Raw genomic sequence first — 12,523 nt, 5'->3', positions numbered from 1 at the left:
GAAACAATAACACCTATATTAAAAAGAGGTATCCTATAGACAAAGCACATAAATCGTGAAGCTTTTAACTTTCTTGTTTTTTTCCCGTTGCATAACGTGGAGGATTCAGAACAGAAAAAGAGACAGATTTATATTTTGAAGACAAAAATATTTAGAAAAGACCCTAATCAGTAGAAAGCGAAAAATTGCCTTTTTCTGCTCTTGCGGTCGAATTATGATCTAATTATTTAATCATCAGAGAAATTTAGCTCCCACCTTGCAACACTCCTCCTCTCAAAGAAATCGATATTTCAGTGATAAGGTTCTCTTCTGTCCCTCCAGATTGGGTTTTCTTCAAAATCATGTTCAATTTTTCACATTTATATGTCATAACATCAGTTTTAAGCCCAATTTTCCTTTGAGATCGATGCGGACCTTTTAAAACACATGACACTACGTGGGCTATATTTACTAATAGTACATCTTATAGAGTCGATCACTAAAAAACTGCGGAAACAGAACAAGTAAAAACGTCCCTAATTTTCACATTAGTATTAAAAGCACCCACACCAGAGGTGTAATTTATTAACACCCGAGGTGAGGACTAGTCAGCTTTCCTTGTCTTTCTTTTTAAGGCTATTTGAAAATGTAGCTCAGTCAAACTAAAACATGGACCCTCTTTCATCTCGAAAACTATTGTACAAATTAAGCTTTTGTGAGCTGTTGAAGTATAGGTATGTGAATGGATTGATTTGGCTGCTGGTAGACCTGTTAGTAGTAAACTAGATAGACAAGCTAGGGCCTAAAGTGAACAACCTCAAGCTACTTTAGTGACCTGAATATTCGGCAGGAATTACTTTCTTCCTTCCGAATAATCCTTTCCCCCCTTCTTGTCCTGTTATTAATTGTCCCACTTCGCTGTGTGTGTGTGTGTGTGTGTGTGTAGAACAGTTAAAAGAAAAGGGGGAAAACCCTCATTTTTAAGCATTTCCTCTCTGCTGTTCTATCATCTAAATAAATTGAAGTTTTAAAAAAACCATTAAAATAAACATCCCTGCTTGCTTTTAAGCCAGAAGGGTACCAGAATTGTAGGCAAGGCCGATTTATGTCGATATATATTTGGCCATTTCTAGGGTATCTAGAAACGAACAGTCGTGTATGTTCGTTTAACACATATTCTGTCTAAAAGACCCGTCTAATTTGTCAATATAAATGCCACTTCCTAAGCACTGTACTATTTAGTGTTTCCTTGTGCCTTAGGTTATTAGCTTGGCTGTCTAGCTTACTCTGCATTGGCATTCTCACTATCTAACAGCCATTGTAGCGCCCCTGAATTACACATTGTCTATGCTCATTTTCGCCCATGTGCTCTCTGGTTTACAGGGCTCTAGCGGAGATCTCCTAAAGCTCTGATGGCAACTGACTCTCATTAGATGAACCCTAAACGAAGCTATACAGTTTAACAATGTGGTGTATTGAACTCAGACCCCCCACCCCCGTCGAGGTCTAGTTAACCTACAAGCAAAGAGGACAGAGCGGAGTTGGACCATCAGTAGAAACACCCACTCTAAAGAAGGGGTTTTTATGTCCTGCTAAAGGTGGGGAGAACGCCGCGGCGGGTGCAGGATGGGAAAGGCAGGCACACTCCTGGGCGTGTGTATGCCTGGGTAGGTCCAGCGCTAGGTTTGCTCCTCTAGCTGGATCACTGGTTTTAACAGGACATTTGGTGGAGCGCCTTTGAGGCCCAGATCTGCTGTGGCTGCGGACTCGGCCCGAGCTACGTCTTGCAAGCCTCGTTCAGCCAAGCCGCAGGGCCAGAGGCGGAGGCTAGCAAGCACACAGGAATCCCTCTGATCGCCTCTCTGCTCCTGCTTATGCTACGTTTAATCGCCTGAGCGAATTGTGTGAGGAACGTTACATTTCCCCCCTACGCCATCCACCTCAACGCCTGTCGCTGACCCGAGAAAATAGGCCAATAATCCCAGGCCATCCGTATCTCTGTGTACTAGAGCCTTGTCAGCTTGTTTACAAATATGCCTTAAAAGCACTGAACGCCTGGGGGAAAAAGAATGCTCGGTGTCTTTTAAATGAAAGCCACATGCAAGGTTGTTGCAGCCTGCAGTGCACTTTTATCCCAATAAATGTCCCTCTTAAAAGGCAGCTAGTAAACTGCAGGGAAGCCGGGGACAAGGAACAGCGCATCTGCCTGTAAAACCGGTTCCCAGCAGACCTCAAGCCTGGACTCTCCCCCAAGACGCTAGGAAACACATTGTGTTGCACGGGATGCCTGCTAGAGAGGGACACGAAGCTCGCTCTGTGCTTAAACTCAGGGCCCGCTTGGTGGCAAACTCCCGTAATAAACGCGTCACCGGCACTTGGCCGGCAAGGAAAGAGCTCTCTGGGTGCCAGGGGGTCTCCAAAGCTGGAAAGGCTGTTCATGGCAATGTCACAGCTCTGAGCGTTCCTAACAAGCGCCGAGTGACTCCTGCACACCAGGAGGGGAGCTGCAGCCTGCAGAGAATCCGAAGTGAGACCGTCACTTTCACTTGCCCTTGATGCTTGGTTCCTTCTCGCTCTAAGGAAAAACCCCCATGCGATGGGGCTGAGCGCCTGGGGCTACCACCACTTCTCATCCCATTTCCCGCCTAGAGCAGCACCTTGATGGAGAGGCTGTTGGTTATGATAGCACAGCACCGGGCTGAATCTGTTACAGACAGGGCGCGGGGGGGTAGGGGGATATCCACTACCACCACCACACATTGTGTGTTTAGGGGTCAAATTCTGCTCCCATTTACATCCGTGCCAGTCTGCTGACTTCAAAGGGGTGGAAGGACTTAACTGGGGGCGGAAATTGGCGCCACGTTCGTAAATTTATTCTTCTTCAGAACTTGAAAGTGCAAAGCTGCCTTCAGTTGCAGAAAAAAATGTAAAGGGCTTTTAAAGATCTCGGGAGAGAAGGAGGCAACTCACACAGCGCCGGGCGCGCTCTCTCTCTCTCTGAAAAAGCATCTTTCTGTAGGGCAGATTCCTTGAATGCAGCAGCCAGCCCGCCCCGCTAGGCAGGGCAGCGTGCAGATGTGCCGCTGTGTTTCAAGAGATGAAGGATCTCCTGAACCTGCTGTGAAAGGGTGTTGCATGTGATGAAGAGACGTTTCGTGGCCAGAGGTGGTGTGAAGGCGCTTGCCCTTGCAGCGAACGCTAGCTCGCCAGGGAAACCCTGTCCCCCGAGATAACCCCCGGATTATCCGCTGCCAAGTGGCTCCTAGCCCTGAGGTTTCGGAACTTCAGAACTTTTTTGAGGGCTTTCGTGTTCAACACAGAACTTGGCTTCTTTTTCTTTCTTTCGCAACCTTTCCCCTTCCCGTCGGGATCAGTTCGCTTTCTAGGAGCGCGATCAGGAAGCTAAACTAAGATAGTCAACAGGAGTGAATTATGAGCAAACATCAAACACAAACAGATCCCTGATTTAAAAACAAAACCTATTTGGGAAAAAAGGGAATTGGATGTGTCGGAAAAACTTCTCCACTGAACCAACCATCATTATTTGGGACAAACTGCCTGGAGCTACAGCCCAGACGAGTTGCTCACATTGTCTCTCCAGTTTGCCCTGTCCCTATATTTATGGGCATCAGCTCACGGCCCAATTAATGTCCCACTCTCCAGGGAATTCCCTTAGTTCTTCAGTTTGTTTAAACAAAGAGAGCGGACTAAAACACCAGTAAGACTCAGGGATTTCCTTTGTAAATTTCAAATAAGACCACCCCCACCCTCTATTTCAGCCAATGTTTTTCTAGCATTAGGGCCAGGCATAGGGTTGGTGTTTTGGCCTGGACTATAGCGATCTACTTTACACCGCTGATGTCTTCCAAACAACAAGCGGCTTTTATTGCCTGTGCTGCAAACACGACATATATTTGTGGGAAAAGAGAAATTATTCGCTTAGGTTGAGCGGCAGAGAGAAATCTCTTACTACAGAGGTTGGCGTCTCTACCTTACGGCGTTCTTTCCGAGCTGTTAACACAACCTCATGATAAGGGAATGACAAGCTATAGGGGTTGTAAAATGGATGCTTTTACAGGGTTATTTTACAAAGTGAATTTGAGGTATACCAGTAAGGGAAGCCAGGGAGAAAAAGAAAAAAAAACTTGAAAATGACCGAACATGTCAACTGCCGGGGGGGAAAAAAAGTCCATGAAAAAAAACGAAAGTAATTGAATGTTATGTAGAATGGCAAGTGGCCAAATGGTTCAATATTTTATGTGCCCTCTGTTTCCTTTGTGGAGGCTTCACCCACCCACGCTTTCATGCTTGAATATATAGATTTGTATTATCTCAGAATAACTCGAGAGTTGCACTGAAGTGAAACCCATCAAAAAATAAATACACCAGCCTACAGTGTTATGAATCATTTTCTAAAGCTTAGTTATGACTCACTTGATCTTCTTTTTGGCGATGGGCGAGCCAAAGAGAGGCGAATAAAACATAAAGTGCAACCTGAAGGAATGATATGACGTGAGAGCTATTCACCAAAAATTATCTAAGGGATTGTGAGAAGCCAAATTTTATAGATGTAGAATATGGATTAACCGATTTACATTTTACCGAAACATTCTGTTTGGGAAAAATATCAAATCAAATATTATTATAATAAACATACAATGCCAGCCTTTTAAAATGTATTTACACGCCGTTTAAAACGAGTTACTTAATATGGTAAACTTCATGTTCAATTAATTAAAAAACTGAATATGTTTAACCGAAGCACTCAGGATACTTAACGGACCCGATTCAACCCTATTAAGTTCTAGAGACAGGTCGTGTCCAAACTGATGATTTTTCTTTCCAAAGGACCGAATACACTTTCCCCCTCGCCGCGCCCCCATTAACGCATACAAATTTGGTTCAATATAGACAGATGCTCTTCGCATTTCACAGTTTGGAGAAAAAAATGTTGAATCAAAATATTTTCAGAAAAATTACTAATATCTGGGCTCCATAGGCTTAGTTAGAACGTACCGATAAATCAAGTTTTTTACTGATATTTTAATATTTAATCCTGTGCTGGCAGAAGAAAAAGACTGACTGGCTCTAATAAATCCCTTTCATCTCTATCTGTAGTAAGTTAAAACAAACGGATCATTTACTAGTTACGCCGGTCCCGATTCCACAGCCAAAACCCAAGGAATGCAAGGTCAGGCACTTTTCGTTCCTATCTACAATCCAGCCAAGGGCAACATAGCAGTAACGCTGTGGTATCTACCGTTTGATGCGTTGACAATACCTTAGTGGTTTAGCTGATTTCTTTTATGACACCTGCACAGATAAAAAGAAGAAAATCCCTGTCAGTTTAATTTGCCTCAAATAGATGTCCAGGAAAAATACACCACATGTAGGGAACGTAAAAGTTTGCTTTGCCCATGCAGGGAACATCAAAATTGTTTCAAAAGCTACGCCAGCTTTGATGAGTTTCCATTTGGAGTACGTAATGACTGTTCTTAAACCACCTAACGTTTCGCTAAAAACAAAATGGTCTGAGACTGTGTAGCGTGTGGTATGGATTTAATCTTAGCTCAATAGGGAATCACAACAGAGATGCTCCACAAAAGCAGACTGAGCTCTTAACAGGATCTAGTTTAAATGATAATGAAGCCTACTCACGTGTGTTGCAAAAACCAAACCCAACACGACTTCCATCTGCATATTATCTGGGGCTTATATTAGCTCTTTATCAAGTCTGTAAAGGTTTGAAATTTGAGTAATAAGTGTCATAAGGATGAGACCAGCTACTCAAGAATGCAGGTTTCCAGGACCCGATCGTGTCCCGTACTCCACTTTAGAGCCGGCTCCAACTGTCAGTCTGCAGTCAATAGAAAGAGTTCCTTTCACATCACTGGGAGTTGGATCGGGCCCCTAGAGGAGGTGGAGCATCTGGACCGTATTCAATTCGCACTCTTTACAAGGATAAACCAGTTCAAAATGAGAGGGGAGATAGCTGAGGTAGGTCTCCTCTGCAGCAGCTAAAAACTTTGTTTGAAATGAGGTCTGACCCCCGTGCCATTCTGTCTAATAAATCAAGGAGATACATATAAAGAAAAACACAAATACCGTTTTCCACATCAAAGAAATAGTCACATTAAGAAAGAGAGGCCCAATCACGACTAAACAAGCTCGCTAGTAAGTGAAAGTTGAACATTTGCTGCTCATTTTCCCAGCAGAATTAATTTTTGTTTTTTGTTTTTTTTTTAAAATGAGCTTATTGCGAGTTTTAATTTTCGAAAGCTCCTAACTAAATTAAATTAAAAAAAAATCCTCTCTATGTAGAATCACCCCAAAATGAATCAACCTAGCCCCGACTCGGACTCTAAAACATTCAAGACTTCACACACCTAAAAAGATCCCGTAATGGTCATACATTCTTACCTCGCTGGCCTCTTGATTACTATTAGGACAGTTCTAAATATATACCGGCTACATTACTGCAGCGACGCAGGAAAGCATCGCGGAGGCTGGTATGGGTGGGCTTAGGGCTGAGTTGTCATCTCACGATTTAAAAAAACAACAACATGAAATATAGGTCGAAATTCTTGGTTTGCAGCACGAAGCTAAAGAAAGTCGGTTACAGATCGCACAAGGGCTAAAAAAAGATCGCTATTTATGTAGCCTGCATTAACAAACGGCTACATTGAGTCGATTTAAACCCACATTGACAGGGACTGCTAGTTTTCAAGCTTAGATCAGCTGAAAGGCCGCTGCTTTTCGCCATGCAACATAAATGTTAGATCAGATTCAAAAATGTGTAATTCAGCTTCATCATTACTCATACAGTGCCCAGGCCGAAAGCCACAAAGCGATTTTATTCTACCCTTTCAGGGTTTGGATCTGGAGAGTCTCAGCATTATTTTGCCCTTCGGTGAGAACCGTTCTGTAGTTTTCGAGCCGTTTTGAGTGCTTAAAGGAGCATTTATTCCCAGCTAACTAAAGGTTCTCGCTCGGCTTTTCTTACCATGAGCACCTAGGTGAATACAAAATAAATAAATAAATAAATAAATAAATAAGGGCTTAGTGGGTAACCGATGTGCTGCTGATATTTCATCCACGGTCCTTTTCTTTCCCCTTTAAACTCTAACTCTTGGAAAAAACAACGTATTTTAAGCTTTCCACACAAATATTGATATTGGCAAATAAAGCCCCATCTCACCGTCCATAGCTAGAGACAGTATTCTTTTTGTTTCGAAATTGTGCAATCAAAATTAACCCAGGGCATTACAAATGGCCTAAAATATCCAGAGGGGGTAATTTGTCTACACAAAACTCCCACGTCCACTTGCCACTGCGGCAGAACGTGCCTGAGCCCTTTGGAGAGGCGTTTGCCTGTCAGGGGAATACAAGCAAATGGCGCAAAGTGGGATACGTCAAGCTCAAACATAAGCCACGTGTATCTCTGCATTAGTGCCAGTAAATCGTTGGTGCGATCAAATAACCAAGGGAAGGTGGATCTCGACGCCTTGATTTGTATTTTGATCACAGGGCAGCCCTGTAGACCTATATCTGAAGCGAGCAGGATAGCATGCCCTGGGCATAGGATAGAACCAGATTGATCGCATCCTTGATAGCCAGTTGGGGTCTGAAACGCCAGATAAGGAACATACAAACAAATACAACACCAACGCTGTCCGGATCAAGAGACAGACTTTAATCACCTCATAAGGCAGCGCTATACAATATACTCAATGAAATCAACCAGCCTTTAAGATGCACGGTCTGCAACAGAAACAAAGCAAATTAGTATTAATGAAAACGACATCAACGTGGGTAGGATCCCCACATAACAACTGTTGCCTAAAGGATCTATTCTCAGACAAAAAATTAATGGGAGTCAATGGGAATGGGCCCAAAATAAGGAATGCAACTGCTACTTTTAAAGAAAGGAAGCTACCTGATCACTGTTTCTAACTATGACATTTTAAAAATAGAGATTCCTTTGTGGTCTTTAAGGAGCCGCTGTACTGCGCGTCTGTGAACTAACATCGCCTAAGCAGCAAAAAGTTCATTCAATTTCATCAGTCCAGTTCTTCATAGAGGTTCCAATTTAATAAAAAAACTATTTGCGAGGAGGGGGAAAAAAGTCTTTAGAAATCACTATTTAGTTGAGCCTGTTTAATTTTCTTGGACTGCCTCCACTTCCATCATCTGCTTAATAGTATTTGCTTTCTGTGGCAGGCATTCTTCGTTTCCCACATTAAGAAAATTGTTTTTAAAAGAAAATTGCTGAGGAACTGAATTAAATTAGGTGAAATACAAAGAACTCATTACACGGGGCAGAGAAAGAATTCACGTTAGTCCTGTGTTTTTGCAAATAGGCAGACTCTTTAATCTCTTGCAGATGATTATGATGGCAGAACACCTGTCCTGTTGAAATGACAGGTATTATTACAGTCATCCTGCCGGAAAATAGCTTATCTCCATCAACAGCAACTTGAATCAACCTTGTTTTTTCAATAGTCTTAAAAATCGTGACACACAGCAGTAGACAATTAACACCGATACAAAAATACAGAAGTTACTGTCTTTATTTCTTATTGCTTATTTAATTAACAAAGCCTTAGCTACATAGCAACAACTTTCCCTCGAAAATTGGTTTGTACAGAGAAATACCAGACGAGCTGATTTAAAGTCTTAACTAACTGCGTTGTGGGTCTTACGGGTCTTTCAACATAATGAGTTACGCATTCAAATATCAGCTACGGCACAAAATGTACTTGCGCAATTGCCCCTAAAGATTGAAGAGATCACTGCATTTCAGCCACCAGGACACTTGGCGACTATGTGATCAGTGGTTATTGGCTTTCTTTAGTATGTGGGTGCAGGAAAGTAAATGTTGATGCTTAAAGGAAATACAGAAAACCAAATGAAAATTCTCCAGTTCCAAAACAACCAATCAGCCCCAAATCCCAGCAAAACACAAATAATTTAATCAGTTGGAGCATGGGACCGGCAGAATTTTGCTAACCTGCCTTATTAACATTATTTAGCTAGACTATCAAAGAGTGTACCTGTCCAGTCATTTGCCCATAAATAGGCATCTATTTGTATGTTGTTATACAGGTGACCCATACATGTTTCCTCTTCACAATTTTACTCCTGTCTGTTTCAAATCCCCATAGAAAAGGCTTGTCCAACAAGGGATTAGGGTCGATTACATAGTGTCTCTGTTCAAGTTACTGGCAATTCCAAGACAGTTGCAAGGTTGGCTGAAATGTCAGGAGTGCTTCAGTATTTATAGAGAAAGTCTCCCAACTGCATATACATGGCCCTCTGCACCACCATGAGTTGCCTAAGTGAGTTGGGGGGACGAGGGTCTAGGCAAAGCCTCTACAAGTTGTGATCAGTTTCCCCCTGCTGCACAACATGTAGATAGGGCAGTTGGGGACAGGGCGAGGAACTACTACAAGACCACACCTATAAGGTATAGTGTCAGCAGCCTTGAGCTGGAATAGAGGGATGTGTTAATCTACAGGTGGGCTGAAGGTCTTTTCCCTAAATTTCACACAAAAAGGCCATTTTTTCTGACTTTGTGTGAGAAGGGACAATTTTTCCTTTTCTATTTTAGACTGGAATAATGCCCAATTCCCTCGAGTATCCCAATCTTATCTAATGTATCCTACAGACTCTAGTTAATTATGTGTCATGGGTTCCACTATCAATTTTTAGGCCTGCAGAGGCTGTAAATCAGAGCTGAATCTGGTTCCTTGTCTTACAAGGTTTAAAACTCCCAGTCCAAGCCAGGATAATATTTTTCATAAATCTTTAAAAAGATTAAAATTAGATAATCTGTTTTTTTTCCACTTATGCAGGTAAAAAATAAAACAAGCAACAAAGATTGCTGCTGTAAGACTTCTATGCTAGTACAGTTTAGTACAAACAGCTTTGATCTAAGATTGGAAATTTGGCAACCTAATCATGCATAATATGGTTCAGTTCTTTTCTGTATTATTGGGGACGTCCAATAAAAACTAGTTTTCATAAGGATTTTTCTCATTATACAATGTCACTTTAAGGTATCGCCTTCCAGTACAACCTGGCTTCCATTACTGCTAATAGGAGTAACTTTGGCGTTCATCAAGGAAAGAATGTATCTCCATAAATACACATTTCCATGACTGCCTTACTATGCTGTGACACTGAAATCAAAGGGCTGTTAATCAACTACATTCTTTGCAGTGCCTGTAATTTGTGCAGTAGGCAATCAAATGGTAGTTATGCTCCTGTGTATCTGTGGACTGTTCTGGATCCTAGTTATGGGAGCATCTTAAAAAATTATAGCATCATACAGTAGAACCACCTTTAAGGGACAGCCCTGTTAAAATTAATTATGATTCTCCATTAAGGTAAAATGCAGCACTAACCCTTCATGAAAAGAAAGCTGTAGAATATTTTTTTCTTTGTATCAACCAAAATATATTTTCTGTAAATACAGCAGCGCCTTGTTAAATGGGGATCAGTTAAAAGAAGAGAGCATTTTGAAGAATAATCTCTTGTTAAAATAAGGTTACTGTTTAATAACTGTCTACTATACAAGTAAAATGGACTGTATCGTGAACAAGAGACATATAATTATGGTACTTGGTCATTCAAGTACAGATTATTTGAGCATCATTGACACATCTTAGTCTAACTGAGTAATAATGTTCAATTTTGGTTACAGTCTCTCCATTTGAGGATGTTTTGATTAGCAGTATTCAAATAGCTATAAACCTGTTAAAACTTTCTAAATAAACAAGTAGTTAAAAAAAATCTCATTTTATGAGCTCAGATACTATGGTGTTGAAGGAAATCAAATAGCTGTAAGCTAGATAGGCAAAAAGAGTTCAGTGTTTGGAGCAGAGGAGAATACATGTAAAAATTTCAAAACGATTTGGTAGATGACACAGTTATTAACAAATCTCCCCATGTATATTTCTGGGATTGAAATGACCAACATAATTTGGAATCACTGCATTTTTAGGTTTCTGAGAATGTATTCTATACACTCACCAGAAGAATTTTTAAGTGGCTATTCCCATTAATTTTTTCTTCCTGATTTATAGGATGTACAAAGAAAAATAAGCCTCAGATAGAAATGTTGGTGGATTGTTGTTGTGAGTGCTGGGGCACCATATGGACAATAGAACTTCTAACAGATTATGCTCTTGGATTTTTGTGGATGTGGGTTTGCTAAACCACTAATGGGGAGAGGAGAAGGGTTTTCAGTTTACAGGGTCAGTGTTAGTCTATATCAGCTTTTCCTCATTCAGCACATTCCTGTTCTGACGTCAGAAAATAGAACTAGCTCCAGGGAACATGTTTCCTTGAAAATACTCTGACCATGTTCCTAACTGGGAAGTATTTTCTGATGTATACAGGAAGTAGCATCTGACATCTTTGTGTTGTAAAGCTACAGTTCTCAACCTTTATTTCATTTATGAACCTCAAATGGAGGTGCAGACCCAAATCTTAGACATAGTCTGTGGACCCCATGGGTCAGTGGACCACAGATTGAAAACCACTGTTGTAAAGAACAGGGTCCCAATTGATAGTGAAAAGATGTCATGTCTCATAAATATGCTGCCATCTGTAGACATCCATACTTATTATTCATAATATCAGACATTACAAAGTTGTGTACCTTCCACTATAAAATGTTTGCATAAAAGCAACTCCAATTGAAATCAATGAAAGTCTTATTAATTTTAATAGGAGCTGGATCAGACTCCTTTGTCCATATTTGACCAGACCCAGTGCCCCTTTGATGTTCTGATCATATAATAAGGCTCTTTGAAAAAGCAAATTGTGCAATCTGATATACAATGTATGACATTGCAACATTATGTAGTAAAGGCTGCAGCATATCTTGGCATAGTCCATACTTGACTTTTGGGTGGATATGCTATATAAACACCACCACGACAATGCTAAGTTGTCGAATAGCAGAATAAGTATAAAAGTATAATACTATAACAAAGAAGCTTGTTACAAAATTCACTTCAGAGTACTTGCTCACAGATTATGTTGTAGAGCAGTTAAGACAAAACTATCATTTTGCTCATCACATAGTATGTACATTAAACAATGATGCCAAATCAGTTGGCATAAACAGTTCTCATTTTATTCATGCTTGGAGAGGGTTCTTAACTTTTGCAAATTTGCAATGCTGCCCTGAGGAAAGTAGGTACAGTTTCCCTTTACAAAGCATGAATTTGGAAATACAAATCCCCTTCATTTATAGCTGCTCTCACATGTGCAGTGGGGTGCAGATTGCCATCTGCTACACCCATGGGTGCGTGTCAAATCACATAATGAATCAATTGCTAGATGTTACATTCGGACCTCTGCTTCAGCTGATACACATGTAAAACATATAGTCAGACATCTACTTAGTGACTGTACAGCTGCACATATTCAAAACCATGTTATTTAAGTGATGGAAGAAGGTTGTTCCTGCAGAGGTGCCATCCTTGATAATATAACGGTAGTCATAGTTTTCAAATTTGAGCATCTACATGGC

Source organism: Trachemys scripta, chromosome 1, assembly GCF_013100865.1.
Source record: "Trachemys scripta elegans isolate TJP31775 chromosome 1, CAS_Tse_1.0, whole genome shotgun sequence".
Classification (NCBI taxonomy): Eukaryota; Metazoa; Chordata; order Testudines; family Emydidae; genus Trachemys; species Trachemys scripta.
This window is presented reverse-complemented; position numbering follows the sequence as displayed.